The sequence below is a fragment of the Mus musculus genome, chromosome X, assembly GCF_000001635.26.
Source record: "Mus musculus strain C57BL/6J chromosome X, GRCm38.p6 C57BL/6J".
NCBI lineage: Eukaryota > Metazoa > Chordata > Mammalia > Rodentia > Muridae > Mus > Mus musculus.
This window is the reverse complement of record NC_000086.7, coordinates 19,861,047-19,880,022: the sequence shown is the minus strand read 5'-3', so window position 1 is coordinate 19,880,022 and position 18,976 is coordinate 19,861,047. Positions and strand designations below refer to the sequence as shown.

General features: G+C 40.6%; 1 pseudogene; it reads right to left on the bottom strand.

Moving 5' to 3' along the window:
* Rpl36-ps10 (ribosomal protein L36, pseudogene 10) lies at positions 8,943-9,352 on the bottom strand (annotated as a pseudogene).

Genomic DNA, 18,976 nt, shown 5'->3' with positions numbered 1-18,976 from the left:
TCTTCTGTTGATGGTGGAGTGACTACTTCCTTATGTGAAATAAACGCTTGAGAATTTGAGGGTTTAAAGTTCTCAGGTTCTATAGAGACTTAAACACAAGCCACCTAAGGTGCAGGATCCCATTCTTTATCAATTAATGTCCTTACTTTAACTGCTGAACTTCTCTGAGGCTAGAACTCAAATTTTCACTGTAATTCAGCCAACCTTATAATAAAGGCTTCTGTTTGACTTTCTACAACTTGAACCCTGTGACTGCTGGAAAGAAGATTCTCTTACAGTGTATACTTAGAAACCTTTAGATTATTTATGAATATCTGGAACTGGTCAAATTTATTACTGAATTGATTGTTGTCCTTCATGAATGTTGTTATGTCCTTCTGAGATGTTAATGATTGATTAATTTTATAACAGAGCTCATTCTTTTCCTTTATCAATTTATCCACAGAGACTAGGAGTGACTGACCATCATTGTTGTTTTCCTTATTTTTCCACAAATTGTCAAAAGTTTTTTTATATAGAGTTACTATGGTAGTTTGAATAGGCATGCCCCTATCTCAATAGACGCATGTTTGAACACTTGGCCCATGGGAAGTAGTAGCACTATTAGGAGGTGCAGCATTATTGGAGGAGATGTGGCCTTGTTAAAGGAAGTGTGTCTCCATGGAGGGTGGGTTTATTTATTTATTTATTTAAATTAGGTATTTATTTAATTTACATTTCCAATGCTATCCCAAAAGTCCCCCATACCCTCCCCCACAGTCCCCTACCCACCCATTCTCATCTTTTTGGCCCTGGCGTTCCACTGTACTGAGGCATATAAAGTTTGCACGACCAATGGGCCTCTCTTTCCACTGATGGCCGACTAGGCCATCTTTTGATACATATGTAGCTAGAGTCAAGAGCTCCGGGGTACTGGTTAGTTCATAATGTTGTTGCACCTACATGGTTGCAGATCTCTTTAGTTCCTTGGATACTTTCTCTAGCTCCTCCATTGGGGGCCCTGTGATCCATCCAATAGCTGACTGTGAGCATCTACTTATGTGTTTGCTAGACCCCTGCCTAGTCTCACAAGAGACAGCTATATCTGGGTCCTTTCAGCAAAATCTTGCTAGTGTATGCAGTGGTGTCAGCGTTTGGAAGCTGATTATGGGGTGGATCCCTAGATAAGGCAGTCTCTAGATGGTCCATCCTTTTGTCTCAGCTCCAAACTTTGTCTCTGTAACTCCTTCCATGGGTGTTTTGTTCCCAATTCTAAGAAGGGGCACAGTGTCCACACTTTGGTCTTCATTCTAGAGTTTCATGAGTTTCCCAAGTTGTATCTTATATCTTGGGTATTCTAAGTATCTGGGCTAATATCCACTTATCAGTGAGTACATATCATTTGAGTTCTTTTGTGATTGGGTTACCTCATTCAGGATGATGCCCTCCAGGTCCATCCATTTGCCTAGGAATTTCATAAATTCATTGTTTTTTAATAGCTGAGTAGTACTCCATTGTGTAAATGTACCACATTTTCTGTATGAGGTACTGGTTAGTTCATATTGTTGTTCCTCCTAAAGGGTTGCAGATCCCTTTAGCTTCTTGGGTGCTGTCTCTAGCTCCTCCATTGGGGGCCCTGTGATCCATCCAATAGCTGACTGTGAGCATCTACTTATGTGTTTGCTAGGCCCCGGCATAGTCTCACAAGAGACAGCTATATCAGGGTCCTTTCAGCAAAATCTTGCTAGTGTATGCAATGGTGTCAGCGTTTGGAGGCTGATTATGGGATGGATCCCCAGATATGGCAGTCTCTAGATGGACCGTCCTTTTGTTTCAGCTCCAAACTTTGTCTCTGTAACTCCTTCCATGGGTGTTTTGTTCCCAATTCTAAGAAGGGTCAAAGTGTCCACACTTTGGTCTTCATTCTAGAGTTTCATGAGTTTCCCAAGTTGTATCTTATATCTTGGGTATTCTAAGTATCTGGGCTAATATCCACTTATCAGTGAGTACATATCATTTGAGTTCTTTTGTGATTGGGTTACCTCATTCAGGATGATGCCCTCCAGGTCCATCCATTTGCCTAGGAATTTCATAAATTCATTGTTTTTTAATAGCTGAGTAGTACTCCATTGTGTAAATGTACCACATTTTCTGTATGAGGGTGGGGGTTTTGAGGTAATATATAGCTCAAGCTATGCCTAGTGTGAAACACAGTAGTCTCCAGGCTACCTTCAGGTCAATATGTAGAATTCTCAGTTCCTTCTTCAGTACCATATCTGCCTGGACACTTCTATACCTCTTGACATGATGATAATGGACTGAACCTCTGAAACTGTAAGCCAGCCCCAATTAAATGTTTACCTTTATAGGAGTTCCCTTCGTCATAGTGTCTCTTCATAGCAATAAAACACAAACTAAGACAGTTACCAAATCTATTGCCACTCACAATTGTGAATCAGGATACTCAAATGCATTTATTTCTTTAAGTGTGTAAAACAGTTCACACCATGAGTTTTTCATACTTTCTTAACCCACAGGAGAGGTGTTTGGTAAGTATGTGTTGGCAAATTGAGAACACTATTCACTTACTCTAAGGACTCATCCATATACTTCTATTGCTCTAGAACCATTTTGGTTCCAAAATTTGTGTTAGCCTGGATTCTCTAGAGTAATAGACCCTATAGAATGAATCTTCTTTCTATATACAGGAAAGGGTTTTGTTAGAATGACTTACAAGCTGTGGTGCAGCTAATCAAACAATAGCTGGCTATGAGTAGAAAGTCCAAGAATTTCATAGTTGTTCTGACCATAAAAAACTGGATATCTCAGCTGGTCTTCAGTATATGCCAGAATCTCGTAGAAGTAGTCTCTAATGCCAGTAAAGGGATAAACTTGCTAGTGGGGCAAAAGCAATTAGGTAAAGAGTAAAGATTTCCTTCTTACATATACTTATTTAGGTTTTCAGCATTAGGAGCAGCCCAGATTAGAGATAGGTTTCCCGTTACATGTGTGTGCTCCATGTTATAGTTTTAGTTAATTCCAGATTTCCATAGCATTTGCATTATATTGGGCATAGGGAATCTGGAGATAACTTAAAAAACAGGGAAGATGTGAGCTGGTCACATGCGAACACAATGTCATTTCATCTTTTTTACATTTACATATTGATTTTGAGTGTGAATGCGTGTTTGTGTAGACATGCATGTGACAGGACAAATACACAGAAGCAAAAGACAATTTGCTGAAGTCAGTTCTATCCTTCTAACACATGAGTTCCAATGGCTGAGCTCAGGTAGGCTTATGTGGTAGTATGAATAAAAATGGCCCCCACAGACCCATAAGGAGTAGCACTGTTAGGTGTGACCTTGCTGGAGTAAGTGTGCCCTTGTTCGAGGAAGTATGTCACTAGGGGTGGGCTTTGAGGCCCAGATGCTCAAGCCATGCCCAGTGTGGCAGTCTTTTTCAGCTGCTTGTGAATCCAGATGTAGAACTCTCAGCTCCTCCTCCAGTACCATGTCTGCCTGCATGCCACTATGCTTCCCTCCTTGACATTAATGAACTAAACCTCTAAACTGTAAGCTGGCCCCCAATGAAATGTTTTCTGGTATAAGAGTTGCTTTGGTCATGGTGTCTCTTCACAGTAATAGAAACCCAAACTATGACAGCAAGTTCCTTTATCCTCTAAAATTGCACTATCCACTGTGCAATTTTATATAAGGTGCTTGCTCTAGTCCACAGTTCTCTTTTAGCACATAACCTGGTGAAAGAGCCTTCTGGAAATAGTAAATTTTCTGCATAGCTAGGATCATTTCATTGACCAATTTTCAAGCTCAGAGGGCACACAGCACCAGAACTTTTATAACCTTTCTTCCTAGAGACCAGAAAGCATAAATTATGTGACAGCTCAAGTTTTTTTTTTTTTTCTTTACAGTTAGTTGTCACAGCTCACTCTATTCAGGGGAAGGAAACACAGTTTACATTTGTGGTTCTTGCCACTTTTCTGAACAGGGACAAGTTACAGCAGTGGAATGGCCAAGTACTTCTGTCTCTAAGATAAGCCTGCTCCTAGGCCAGTGAACCACTGAGATTTGGAGGCTCCCCACACACCACCAAATTTCCCAGAGTTATTCTACTTAGCCATTTGTCCAGTTTTACATGGCTCAAATCTAGTAACACAGAATAATATAGTACATATGCAATGGCTAGCTAGCATATAGAGGTCACTCTCACATGGTTGTTCCATGGTAGTAAGTTGAGTTATACAAAATGGCTCTTTTTGGATCACCTTTACCTACAGTATTGTTCAACCTAATTTAATTAGAGATTTTCTTTGGGGGAATTAGAACTGAACACATAAATTCTTGGAAGAGAGGCATCTGGGGTGAAGGAAGTAGGGGAGTAAGTCCTCAGTGCTGACACTAGGTGTGGGCACTGTAGCTGACTCTAGCCTCTGCCCGAGGAGCACATATTTTTCAGGAAAAAAATAGGTAGGAGCAACATCGTCAGCTTTCTTAATGGTTCATGAAAGCTGCAAAGTGAAAGCAGGTTGTTGTGGGAAAATGCAAAAACTAATTTTGCTTCCATCAGAGTTAGGAAACATCACCCATGTGCACATGCAAAAGAGCCGTGTTTGGGCAAGTGCTGATTTTTCTTACCATCAACCACTCTTTTTTTCTCTCTGGCAGTTGCTTTCTCAGATTAGAAAGATTTGCATTTTGTCATGTCCTCTCAGGCTCTACATGGCCATAGCATGACTCAAATCAAAGCAGTAACCAAAAAAAAAAAAAAAAAAAAAAAATCAGTCAAAGTCCAAGCAGTTCCGACAGGACTTGTACACACTACCTGGTCAAGAAATGAATATAACCTTTTAATTTGTTAAGGAATTGGCTTTAATTTGATGCATGCCGACAACTAACTAGGGAAATGAAGGTTAAAACTAGAGCCTATGGTTTTCCCCTTTAGCATCCTGTAAAGTGATTTATGCACATGTTAATTGCAGCACAGGCCAGAGAATTTTATTGGGTTTAATTTAGCTAAAGGGCACTGGACAATGGAATTTATTGAATTTTATATCTTGTTTAACAAAAAATATGTTTTAAAAAGATAGACCCAAATAGAAACAAAGAGTCTTTAATTCTTTGGTGGTATATGTTGGCATTTTGTCTAGGGTCTGCCTCACAGTTACCTGGCAACAGCCAGGTATGCCTGACTCACTATTAAAGGGGTTACATACCCACTCCTCTCTCTCTTGCCTTCTTACTCTGTACTCTTGCCCCTTACACCCCCTCTCCATTCCCTTCTCCCTCTTTTTCCACATGCTCATCGCCAGCCTCTAATCCTTTACTCTCTTTTTTATGCTTTGCTCTGTCTCTATTACCCTCTCAACTTCCCTCCCCATGCCCTGAATAAACAATTTTATACTATACTTTTGTGTGGCTGGTCTCTCAGGGAGAAGGTGTTCCGACCCACGGGACAGTTGAACAGGGTCTTGAGGGGAATCTGAGAGAGTATATGGGACAAGAAACACAAAGGACAGCAAGACAAGATCCTGTTCAAGCTGACAAATTTTTATTTTTCCCACACAGGTTATATACTCATAGGAGCAGGAAGAGGGTGGGGGGGGGCGCGTCACTTTGTTTCTGGGTAATGCACCTGTTCGCAGGAACAGGATATTGATTAGGTAAACAGTTCAGGAGGAAGATCAGAACAGAATGGGTTATCAGGCACCTATCCACAAGATTTAGAGATATTTGTTCTCCACTGACTTTAGAATCTATGTCTATTTGTACTCAGCTGGGCTCGTACTTTCCCACAGAGGCCAAGACTTTGTAAGTAAGCACTTATGGCTGACAAGGCATCCAAAACAGGGTCGCTCCTCACAGGAAGAGATGCCTCAACATGGGCCCACAGAGGTACTCCCTTCCCCAACACCTGACTATACATCCACCAAACATGTTTCTTTTCTCCTTATATTTTTATAAATACAACATTTGGTGCTGAGACTCAGATTTAGAAACTCCACAGGTTCACATCTCTCCTGCTACCACATGGAGAGAACTGGTAAGCTCCCTCTACACTGTTCAGAGTGAACATCACTCTGGTCCCAGGGGAGTGTTCTTGAGCTCAGAGCCACCCTTGTGCTGCCCTTAAGGATGGAGATATTCAATCTTTATTACTAGTTTTTTTCACTGACTCTTATTCTAGGATATTTCCCCTTGGGTGAGATTTCCCTCTCTCCTCTGAAGTGGTTCCTTTCTCACTGCTGCCAAATCCTAGGCCTAGCTAAACCATTCTCCCACTGTCACACAAGGCACTGGCCTAGTGCTCAGCCCCAAGTTCACCATGTGATGACCTGGTGATCTTGCCTGGCTGTCATTCTCTAGTTATTAATTTTATAATCAGGACACTGGTAGGGGTAATTAATAACTCTACTGTCACCCAACTGGTTGGTCTTTGCAGCCGCCTTGTTTCTACTTACTGGGACATCTAGGTCTAATTCATAGTATCTCTACATGGCTATTTAACTGGCACTTTAAAAACAACTCTCACTAGTGGTGTTCCCCTCCCCCCTCATTTTCTCATCACTTGCTCTAGTCCTAGTTCGCAGCTGAAAAGCTGGTCTAGCCCTGCCCCTTGCACCCTGCCTGGGACACTGTTTGCTGAGATGCTGTGCTGCTTTCCTGTAGCCATCTACCCCTGCCCTTGTGCTCTCTCCCTCGCATGCATGCCCGCTTGAGCCCCCTCCCTCTCTGCCCAGGACTCCAGCCCCCCCCCCACCCCCCATTGCTGCCACTGCCCCTGCCCAGCCATCCTGCATTTCATGACATGCTGCTACCTCTCTGGGAAAAGTGCACAGGTAGGCCTGTGCTGCTGCTGCATTCCCACAGCTGAGTCCCCAGGCCACTGTCAGCTGCCCAGCTGCCTGAGCCACTCTGACACAGGCTGGGAAATGACCTGCATGCCCACCTGCTCAGTCTGTGGCCTGGGCCTAAACTCCCTATATATACTTGCTTTCTGTAGCTGTTCACAGCTCACGTTGCTGCTGTCAGCTTCCTGATTTCTATCCATCCTGGTTCACATTAAGTTATAGTGTACTCTATTTATTATAAACATTCTCAAACAAATAGTTTAACAAACACAAGTTGTCTAATTCAGATTTCTACTCTCAATCTTGTCAGAAGTCTGATATTAAAGTTTATGACAGACAGAGACCCCTAAAGCCTAACAGTAAGCCCCCAATGTCTCTGGGAAGATATACGCACAGCGACAAGAGACTGTCTGGATTGTGGTTTTATGGTCACCAAGAAATACCGCCATTGCTTTGCCCACTGCCAGGGGTTGGTCTATAGTATGGATAGAACAGGATAGCCTGAGAGTCAAATGTCTCATATTGTCTAAGTCAAGGTGGGTCATTTCTCATTTCACATGTATCTAACTCCACAGGAAAAAAAGCTTTTTGTCTTCTGGCCTTGAAAGCCAGACTCATTCCGCCCAAGTTGCCATGGAGACCACAGTGACCTGGGAACTGTTTAAGTAGTGGACCATACATGAACTCTGCCATTTGTAATTTATACATGACTCCTAGATTATAATTTATTCTTCCCCAGATTTCTGGCTACATTGACAGCTAAAGTAACTTCAGCTTGATGGCCAGAAAACAGACCTAGCTCCTTACCCTAAGCTAATCCACCACTATACATGTTCATTAATAAATTCATTACAGACTTCACGATAAATAATACACAAGTTCAGATGTGAGTTTTCACAGATATAACCTGTGACTTCCTTACCTAAACTCAGTTCATAACAACTAAATGCTTCATATTTCCTCTTCTTACTATGCCACTGTCCTAACATTATTTGAGTTCTTATAAATTTGCCTAACTATAATAAAACATTCCATTATACGATCTAACTATATACTCACAAATTCAAATTTTAAGTTTTCTTTGATTGTCTTTTAAGTAAATTTAAAGTGTTTCTCATGCTGAATCGGCACGATAAGCTATCATATTCAAATATATGTTCCATTTGATTGTACTTTAACTGGAGTACTTTGTACTTTGACTTAAGGTGTTTCTCTTGCTATATGATCAACTGTATTCACAAGGTCAAGGTTTTGAGTTTCCTTTGTCTCTCAATTATAAGCTTAAAATTGCTTCTAGTTATGTATATTCAGTTTCCTAGACAGAAGAAGAAAACCCTTCTTGCTCCTTCTGCACCACAAAAGGATTTTGTCTTCTCTAAGCTCATCTTAAAGACTATTCATGTTGTTAACAATTTTTTTTTTAGTTTTTTTTCCTTTTTAAAATTATTATTGGGTATTTATTTCATTTACATTTCCAATGCTATCCCAAAAGTCCCCCACACCCTCCCACACCCGCTTGCCCACCCACACACTCCCACCTCTTGGCCCTGATGTTCCCCTGTACTGAGGCATATACAGTCTGCATAACCAATGAGCCTCTCTTTCCACTGATGGTGGACCAGGCCATCTTCTGATACATATGCAGCTAGAGACATGAGCTCGGGGGTGAGGTACTGGTTAGTGCATATTGTTGTTCCACCTATAGGGTTGCAGATCCCCCCTCCCCCAGCTCCCTGGGTACTTCCTCCAGCTCCTCCATTTGGGGCCTTATGACTGTGAGCATCCACTTCTGTGTTTGCTAGGCCCGGGCATAGTCTCACAAGAGACAGCTATATCAGGGTCCTTGCAGCAAAATCTTGCTAGTGTATGCAATGGTGTCAGCGTTTGGAGGCTGATTATGGGGTGGATCTCTGGGTATGGCAGCCTCTAGATGGTCCATCCTTTCTTTTCAGCTCCAAACTCTGTCTCTGTAGCTCCTTCCATGGGTGCCTTGCTCCCAATTCCAAGAAGGGGCAAAGTATCCACACCTTGGTCTTCGTTCTTCCCGAGCTTCAAGTGTTTCGCAAATTGTATCTTTTTTATTTTATTTTTTAAATTTTTTGTAGGAACCATCTTTTATTGGGGGAGGGTTCATTAATCCTTCTTGGCCGCCGCCTTCCTCATGGCTGCCAGCACGTTGCTCAGCTCCTCCCACTTTCTCTTGGCGCGGATGTGCGTGTCCACACTCTTCTTGATGAACTTGAGTGCGCGCTTGTCCTTGGACACTTTGAGCAACTCCATGGCTCACTGCTCGTAGGGTGCGAAGCCACACACCTCCCGGATCATGTCCCGCACGATTGGTGTGTTTGATGAGGTGCCCGCATCGCCGGCTGTGTCTCAGCTTGCTGACGTTTTTCGTCACCTTGTGGCCCTTGTTGAGGCCCAGGGCCATGGGGTAGCACAGAGCCATGGCTGCTGCTCTCCAATGGTGGCTGGGACAGGAAGAACGGCACCGCGCAGAATCCTGGGATATATGCAAATTTTATCTTATATCTTGGTTATTCTAAGTTTCTGAGCTAATATCTACTTATCAGTGAGTACATATCATGTGAGTTCTTTTGTGATTGAGTTACCTCACTCAGGATGATGCCCTCCAGGTCCATCCATTTGCCTAGGAATTTCAAAAATTCATTGTTTTTTAATAGCTGAGTAGTACTCCATTGTGTAAGTGTACCACATTTTCTGTATCCATTCCTGTGTTGAGGGACATCTGGGTTCTTTCAAGCTTCTGGCTATTACAAATAAGGCTGCTATGAACATAGTGGAGTATGTGTCCTTATTACCAGTTGGAAAATCTTCTAGGTATATGCCCAGAAGAGGTATTCCTGAATCTGCTGGTAGTACTATGTCCAGTTTTCTGAGGAACCACTAGATTGACTTCCAGAGTGGTTGTACCAGCTTGCAATCCCACCAGCAATGGAGGAGATTTCCTCTTTCTCCACATCCTTGCCAGCATCTGCTGTCACCTGAATTTTTGTTCTTAACCATTCTGACTGGTGTTAGGTGGAATCTCAAGGTTGTTTTGATTGGCATTTCCCTGATAATTAAGGATGTTGGACATTTTTTTCAGGTGCTTCTCGGCCATTAGGTATTCCTCACTTGAGAATTCTTTGTTTAGCTCTGTACCGCATTTTTTAAATGGGGTTGTTTGAATTTATGGAGTCCAGTTTCTTCTACCTTTCTTCCCTTTTATTGAAAATAGAAATTTTCTTATACAGTATTACCTGATTATAATTTCTCCTCCATCTAATACTCCCAGTTCTTCTCTGCCTTCATTAACCTCTGGTTTTACTCATTTTTTTTCTCTATTAGAAAAAAATAATAGCCTTCTAAGAGATAACAACCAAACACAACAAAATTAAATATAGCAAGGTGAAGCAAAAAACATCACATTGAAGTTGGCCAACCCATCAGGAAGATAGGTTCCTGAGAGCAAACACAAGACTCAGAAACCTACTTGGTCTCACATTCAGGCATCCCATGAAAATACTAAGCTAAAAGCTGTAATATATACACAGACTTTGAATTCATATGTGCTGTCATCTCTTGATTTATAGAGCTTCGTTCTCCTGGTGTCATACAATCATTCTGCCTCCTCTTTCTTGGGATTTCCTTAACTCTGAGAGGAGGGATTTGATGATGACCTCCCATTTAGATTCTACCTTCAGGCAATGTCTGGCTTTGGGTCTCTGAATCTATTCCCATCTGCTGCTGGAGAAAGTCTCTCTGATGATAGCAGAAAAAAACTTATTTATGAGTATAGTAGAATATCATTAGGAGTCATTTTATTGTTTTTGTTTTTGTTTTTGTTTTGTTTTGTTTTGTTTTGTTTTGTTTTTTTCTGTCCAGTAGTATTTGGTTTTACCTTAGGTCTCTGGGCTATCTTTTCTCTGGTTCTTAGTTATACGAGCAGTGCCATGTTAAAGGTTACTTCTTGCAGAGTGAGCCTTAAATCAAATCAGATGTTGATTGGTTACTCCTGCAAGATCTGTCCCCAGTGCCCTAGAATATTTTGCAGACAGGTCAGATTGTAGGAAATGATTTTGTGGCTGAGTTGGTGTCCATGTTTTAATTTCAGTAACTGCAGAACACCTTCATACACCAAAGAGACTAGAATGAAGGCTCCATTTAGGCACTATTTCAACTTTTCCATGTTCAACAAATTGTGCAGGTGTTGTTTTTGAAACTGGGGCCTTGGTGTCAGTTTGTTGAGAGCAACCTTTTGTCTTAGCAACAGTCTGGGTTGTTTGGGATGTTCTGTTCAGGAATGTATTCAAGGCTTTAACTCAAGTTCTCTTCTACCAGGTTCAGTGTATCTGGTTTTATGTTATCTTTGATTCCCTTGGACTTGAGGTTCATGTAAGGGGATAGATAACGTTCTACTTGCATTCTTCTACATGCAGACATCCAGTTTAGCCAGCACCATTTGTTGAAGATGCTTTCTTTTTTCCAGTGTGTATTTCTGGCTTATTTTTCAAACATCGGGTGTTTATATGTATATGGATTCATGCCTGTGTCTTCACCTGGATTCCACTGTTCAACATGTCTGTTTTGGTGTCACTAATCATTTGGTTTTTATAACTATAGTTCTATGTTTCATCTTGAGATCAGGGATGGTGAGACCTTGAATAGTTCCTTTATTGTTTTGGATTGTTTTAGCTATCCTGGATTTTTGTTTTTTCATATGAAGTTGAGAATTGCTCTTTAAAAATCTATAAACAATTGTGTTGGAATTTTGACGGGGATTGCATTGAATCTGTAGATTATTTTGGTAAGATGTCGACTTTCATTATGATAATTCTACTGATCCATAATCATAGAAGACCTTTCTATCTTCTGATACCTTCTTCAATTTCTTTCTTCAGGGTCTTGTTATTGTCATACAGATCTTTCACTTGCTTGGTTAGAGTTGGGTGGTGTTTTCCTAGTTTCTTTCTCAGTTCATTTGTTATTTGTATCTAAGAATTTCTTTAAGTTATCCTTGTATCCAGCTACTTTGTTGAAAATGTTTTTTTCCTGATGGAATTTTTAGGGTTGCTTAATTATACTATCTTGTCATCTGCAAATAATGACATTTTGACTTTTTTCATTCCAATTTGTGTTCCCTTGATCTTCTTTAATTGCCTTACTGTTCCAGCTAGAACTTCAAATACTATATTTAGTAGACAAGGAGAGAGTGGATAGTATTGTTTCCTTCCTGGTTTCAGTTGAATTATTTTGAATTTCCCTTCATTTAAGTCAACGTTGGCCATGGGCTTGGTGTAAATTGCCTTTATTGTATTGAGCTACGTGCCTTGTATCCCTAATCTCCAGATTTTGTCAAAAGCCTTTTCTGCATCTAATAAGATTATCATGTGATTTTTCTTTCAATTTGTTTCTGTGGTCAATCACACTTACTAATTTTCATATGTTGAACCATCCTTGCATCTCTGAAATGATACCTACTTGATCATGGTGAATAATCCTTTTGATGTGAGCTTGGATGGAGTTCACAAATATTTTATTGATCATTTTTCATCTATACTCATAAGGGAAATAGGTCTGTAATTCTCTTTCTTTGTAGAGACTTTATATGGTTTTATATCAGGGTAACTGTAGCCTTATGAAATGGATCTGGAAATGGTCTCTCAGTTTCTATTGTGTGAAATAATTTGAATATTGGAATTATCTTCTTTGAAAATCTGGTAGAATTCTACATGAGAACCATCTGGTCCTGTTTTTTTTTGGGGGGGGGAGAATCAATCAATCTTTCTTTCTTTCTTTCTTTCTTTCTTTCTTTCTTTCTTTCTTTCTTTCTTTCTTTCCCTCCCTCCCTCCCTCCCTCCCTCCCTCCCTCCCTCCCTCCCCCCTTCCTTCCTTCCTTCCTTCCTTCCTTCCTTTTTATTGGTTATTTTCCTTACTTATATTTCAAATATTTCCCCCTTTCCAGGTCTGCCCTTCAAAAAACCCCTATTCATCTCCCTTCCTCCTGCCTTTATGAGGGTACTCCTCCACCTACCCATATACTCCTATCTTCCCTCCCTGGCATTCCTCTACACTGGGGCATTGAACACCCTTAGGCCCAAGGGTCACTTCTCCCACTGATGTCCAACAAGGCCACATATGCAGCTGGAGACATGGGTCCCTCCATGTGTATTCTTTGGTTTGTGGTCCAGGCCCTGGGACCTCTGCAGGAGGTCTAGCTGGTTGACACTGTTGCTCCCCCTATGGGGCTGCAAACTCCCTCAACTCCTTCAGTCCCTTCTCCAACTCCTCCACTGGACTTCTCCATTGGACTGAGTTACCTCACTCAGGAAGATATTTTCAAGTCCATCCATTTGTCTGTGAATTTCATAAATTCATTGTTTTTGATAGCTCAGTAGTATTCCATTGTGTAAATATACCACATTTTCTCTATCCATTCCTCTGTAGAGGGACATCTGGGTTGTTTCCTTCTTCTGGCTATTATAAATATGGCTGCTATGAACATAGTGGAGCATGTGTCCTTTTTACATGTTGAAGCATCTTCTGGGTCTATACCCATGAGTGGTATATAGCTGGTTCCTCAGGTCATACTATGTACAATTTTCTGAGGAAATGCCAGACTGATTTTTAGAGTGGTTGTACCAGCTTTCAATCCCACCAGCAGTGAAGAAGTGTTCCTCTTTCTCCACTCCTTCCAAGCATCTGCTGTCTCCTGGGTTTTTAATCTTAGCCATTCTGACTGGTGTGAGGTGGAATCTCAGGGTTGTTTGGATTTGCATTTCCCTGACTAGTAAGGATGTTGACAATTCGAGTTTCCTCAGTTGAGAGTTCTCTTTTTAGTTGTGTTCCCCATTTTAGGGTTATTTGGTTCTCTGACGTCTAACTTCTTGAGTTCTTTGTATATATTGCATATTAGCCCTCTATCAGATGTAGGATTGGTTAAAATCTTTTCTTTTGGAACACTTTTAATGAAAGCTTTTCTTTCACTAGGGGTTATATAGGTGTGGTTAAATTGTTTAGATGATCTTGTTTTATATATCAAGTAAATTATCAATTTCTTTTAGATTTTCCAATTGAGCACAGCATAGGTTTTTTTTTTTCCATTTTTATTAGGTATTTAGCTCATTTACATTTCCAATGCTATACCAAAAGTCCCCCATACCCACCCACCCCCACTCACCTACCCACCCACTCCCCCTTTTTGGCCCTGGCGTTCCCCTGTACTGGGGCATACAAAGTTTACGTGTTCAATGGGCCTCTCTTTCCAGTGATGGCCAACTAGGCCATCTTTTGTTCCTTATGCAGCTAGAGTCAAGAGCTCCGGGGTACTGGTTAGTTCATAATGTTGTTCCACCTATAGGGTTGCAGATCCCTTTAGCTCCTTGGCTACTTTCTCTAGCTCCTCCATTGGGAGCCCTGTGATCCATCCATTAGCTGACTGTGAGCATCCACTTCTGTGTTTGCTAGGCCCCGGCATAGTCTCACAAGAGATAGCTACATCTGGGTCCTTTCAATACAATCTTGCTAGGGTATGCAATGGTGTCAGCGTTTGGATGCTGATTATGGGGTGGATCCCTGGATATGGCAGTCTCTACATGGTCCATCCTTTCATCTCAGCTCCAAACTTTGTCTCTGTAACTCCTTCCATGGGTGTTTTGTTCCCAATTCTAAGGAGGGGCATAGTGTCCACACTTCAGTCTTCATTCTTCTTGAGTTTCATGTGTTTAGCAAATTGTACCTTATATCTTGGAAATCCTAGGTTTGGGGCTAATATCCACTTATCAGTGAGTACATATTTTGTGAGTTCCTTTGTGAATGTGTTACCTCACTCAGGATGATGCCCTCCAGGTCCATCCATTTGGCTAGGAATTTCATAAATTCATTCTTTTTAATAGCTGAGTAGTACTCCATTGTGTAGATGTACCACATTTTCTGTATCCATTCCTCTGTTGAGGGGCATCTGGGTTCTTTCCAGCTTCTGGATATTATAAATAAGGCTGCCATGAACATAGTGGAGCATGTGTCCTTCTTACCAGTTGGGGCATCTTCTGGATAAATGCCCAGGAGAGGTATTGCTGGATCCTCCGGTAGTACTATGTCCAATTTTCTGAGGAACCGCCAGACTGATTTCCAGAGTGGTTGTACAAGCCTGCAATCCCAAAACAATGGAGGAGTGTTCCTCTTTCTCCACATCCACGCCAGCATCTGCTGTCACCTGAATTTTTGATCTTAGCCATTCTGACTGGTGTGAGGTGGAATCTCAGGGTTGTTTTGATTTGCATTTTTCTGATGATTAAGGATGTTGAACATTTTTTCTTCTGCTTCTCTGCCATTCGGTATTCCTCAGGTGAGAATTCTTTGTTCAGTTCTGAGCCCCATTTTTTAATGGGGTTGTTCGATTTTCTGAAGTCCACCTTCTTGAGTTCTTTATATATGTTGGATATTAGCCCTCTATCTGATTTAGGATAGGTAAAGATCCTTTCCCAATCTGTTGGTGGTCTTTTTGTCTTATTGACGGTGTCTTTTGCCTTGCAGAAACTTTGGAGTTTCATTAGGTCCCATTTGTCAATTCTCGATCTTACAGCACATGCCATTGCTGTTCTGTTCAGGAATTTTTCCCCTGTGCCCATATCTTCAAGGCTTTTCCCCACTTTCTCCTCTATAAGTTTCAGTGTCTCTGGTTTTATGTGAAGTTCTTTTATCCACTTAGATTTGACCTTAGTACAAGGAGATAAGTATGGATCGATTCGCATTCTTCTACATGATAACAACCAGTTGTGCCAGCACCAATTGTTGAAAATGCTGTCTTTCTTCCACTGGATGGTTTTAGCTCCCTTGTCGAAGATCAAGTGACCATAGGTGTGTGGGTTCATTTCTGGGTCTTCAATTCTATTCCATTGGTCTACTTGTCTGTCTCTATACCAGTACCATGCAGTTTTGATCACAATTGCTCTGTAGTAAAGCTTTAGGTCTGGCATGGTGATTCCACCAGAGGTTTTTTTATCCTTGAGAAGAGTTTTTGCTATCCTAGATTTTTTGTTATTCCAGATGAATTTGCAAATTGCTCCTTCTAATTCGTTGAAGAATTGAGTTGGAATTTTGATGGGGATTGCATTGAATCTGTAGATTGCTTTTGGCAAGATAGCCATTTTTACAATGTTGATCCTGCCAATCCATGAGCATGGGAGATCTTTCCATCTTCTGAGATCTTCTTTAATTTCTTTCTTCAGAGATTTGAAGTTTTTATCATACAGATCTTTCACCTCCTTAGTTAGAGTTACGCCAAGATATTTTATACTATTTGTGACTATTGAGAAGGGTGTTGTTTCCCTAATTTCTTTCTCAGCCTATTTATTCTTTGTATAGAGAAAGGCCATTGACTTGTTTGAGTTTATTTTATATCCAGCTACTTCACCGAAGCTGTTTATCAGGTTTAGGAGTTCTCTGGTAGAATTTTTAGGGTCACTTATATATACTATCATATCATCTGCAAAAAGTGATATTTTGACTTCCTCTTTCCCAATTTGTATCCCCTTGATCTCCTTTTGTTGTCGAATTGCTCTGGCTAATACTTCAAGTACTATGTTGAAAAGGTAGGGAGAAAGTGGGCAGCCTTGTCTAGTCCCTGATTTTAGTGGGATTGCTTCCAGCTTCTCTCCATTTACTTTGATGTTGGCTACTGGTTTGCTGTAGATTGCTTTTATCATGTTTAGGTATGGGCCTTGAATTCCTGATATTTCCAAAACTTTTATCATGAATGGGTGTTGAATCTTGTCAAATGCTTTTTCTGCATCTAACGAGATGATCATGTGGTTTTTGTCTTTGAGTTTGTTTATATAATGGATTACATTGATGGATTTTCATATATTAAACCATCCCTGCATTCCTGGAATAAAACCTACTTGGTCAGGATGGATGATTGCTTTAATATGTTCTTGGATTCGGTTAGCAAGAATTTTATTGAGGATTTTTGCATCAATATTCATAAGAGAAATTGGTCTGAAGTTCTCTATCTTTGTTGAATCTTTCTGTGGTTTAGGTATCAGAGTAATAGTCGCTTCATAAAATGAGTTGGGTAGAGTACCTTCTACTTCTATTTTGTGAAATAGTTTGTGCAGAACTGGAATTAGATCTTCTTTGAAGGTCTGATAGAACTCTGCACTAAACCCGTCTGGTTCTGGGCTTTTTTTGGTTGGGAGACTATTAATAACTGCTTCTATTTCTTTAGGTGATAAGGGACTGTTTAGATGGTCAACTTGATCCTGACTCAACTTTGGTACCTGGTATCTGTCCAGAAATTTGTCCATTTCGTCCAGGTTTTCCAGTTTTGTTGAGTATGACCTTTTGTAGAAGGATCTGATGGTGTTTTGGATTTCTTCAGGATCTGTTGTTATGTCTCCCTTTTCATTTCTGATTTTGTTAATTAGGATTTTGTCCCTGTGCCCTATAGTAAGTCTAGCTAAGGGTTTATCTATCTTGTTGATTTTCTCAAAGAACCAACTCCTCGTTTGGTTAATTCTTTGAATAGTTCTTCTTGTTTTCACTTGGTTGATTTCACCCCTGAGTTTGATTATTTCCTGCCGTCTACTCCTCTTGGGTGAATTTGCGTCCTTTTTTTCTAGAGCTTTTAGATGTGTTGTCAAGCTGCTAGTATGTGCTCTCTCCCATTTCTTCTTGGAGGCACTCAGAGCTATGAGTTTCCCTCTTAGAAATGCTTTCATTGTGTCCCAAAGGTTTGGGTACGTTGTGGCTTCATTTTCATTAAACTCTAAAAAGTCTTTAATTTCTTTCTTTATTCCTTCCTTGACCAAGGTATCATTGAGAAGAGTGTTGTTCAGTTTCCATGTGAATGTTGGCTTTCCATTATTTATGTTGTTATTGAAGATCAGTCTTAGGCCATGGTGGTCTGATAGGATACATGGGACAATTTCAATATTTTTGTATCTGTTGAGGCCTGGTTTGTGACCAATTATATGGTCAATTTTGGAGAAGGTCCCATGAGGTGCTGAGAAGAAGGTATATCCTTTTGTTTTAGGATAAAATGTTCTGTAGATATCTGTTAGGTCCATTTGTGTCATAACTTCTGTTAGTTTCACTGTGTCCCTGTTTAGTTTCTGTTTCCACGATCTGTACATTGATGAAAGTGGTGTGTTGAAGTCTCCCACTATTATTGTGTGAGGTGCAATGTGTGCTTTGAGCTTTACTAAAATGTCTTTAATGAATGTGGCTGCCCTTGCATTTGGAGCGTAGATATTCAGAATTGAGAGTTCCTCTTTAAGGATTTTACCTTTGATGAGTATGAAGTGTCCCTCCTTGTCTTTTTTGATAACTTTGGGTTGGAAGTCGATTTTATCCGATATTAGAATGGCTACTCCAGCTTGTTTCTTCAGACCATTTGCTTGGAAAATTGTTTTCCAGCCTTTCACTCTGAGGTAGTGTCTGTCTTTTTCCCTGAGATGGGTTTCCTGTAAGCAGCAGAATGTTGGGTCCTGTTTGTGTAGCCAGTCTGTTAGTCTATGTCTTTTTATTGGGGAATTGAGTCCATTAATATTAAGAGATATTAAGGAAAAGTGATTGTTGCTTCCTTTTATTTTTGTTGTTAGAGTTGGCATTCTGTTCTTGTGGCTGTCTTCTTTTTGGTTTGTTGAGGGATTACTTTCTTGTTTGTTCTAGGGCGTGATTTCTGTCCTTGTATTGCTTCTTTTCTGTTATTATCCTTTGAAGGGCTGGATTCGTGGAAAGATATTGTGTGAATTTGGTTTTGTCGTGGAATACTTTGGTTTCTCCATCTATGGTAATTGAGAGTTTGGCCGGGTATAGTAGCCTGGGCTGGCATTTGTGTTCTCTTAGTGTCTGTATAACATCTGTCCAGGCTCTTCTGGCTTTCATAGTCTCTGGTGAAAAGTCTGGTGTAATTCTGATAGGCCTTCCTTTATATGTTACTTGACCTTTCTCCCTTACTGCTTTTAATATTCTATCTTTATTTAGTGCATTTGTTGTTCTGATTATTATGTGTCGGGAGGAATTTCTTTTCTGGTCCAGTCTATTTGGAGTTCTGTAGGCTTCTTGTATGATCATGGGCATCTCTTTCTTTATGTTTGGGAAGTTTTCTTCAATTATTTTGTT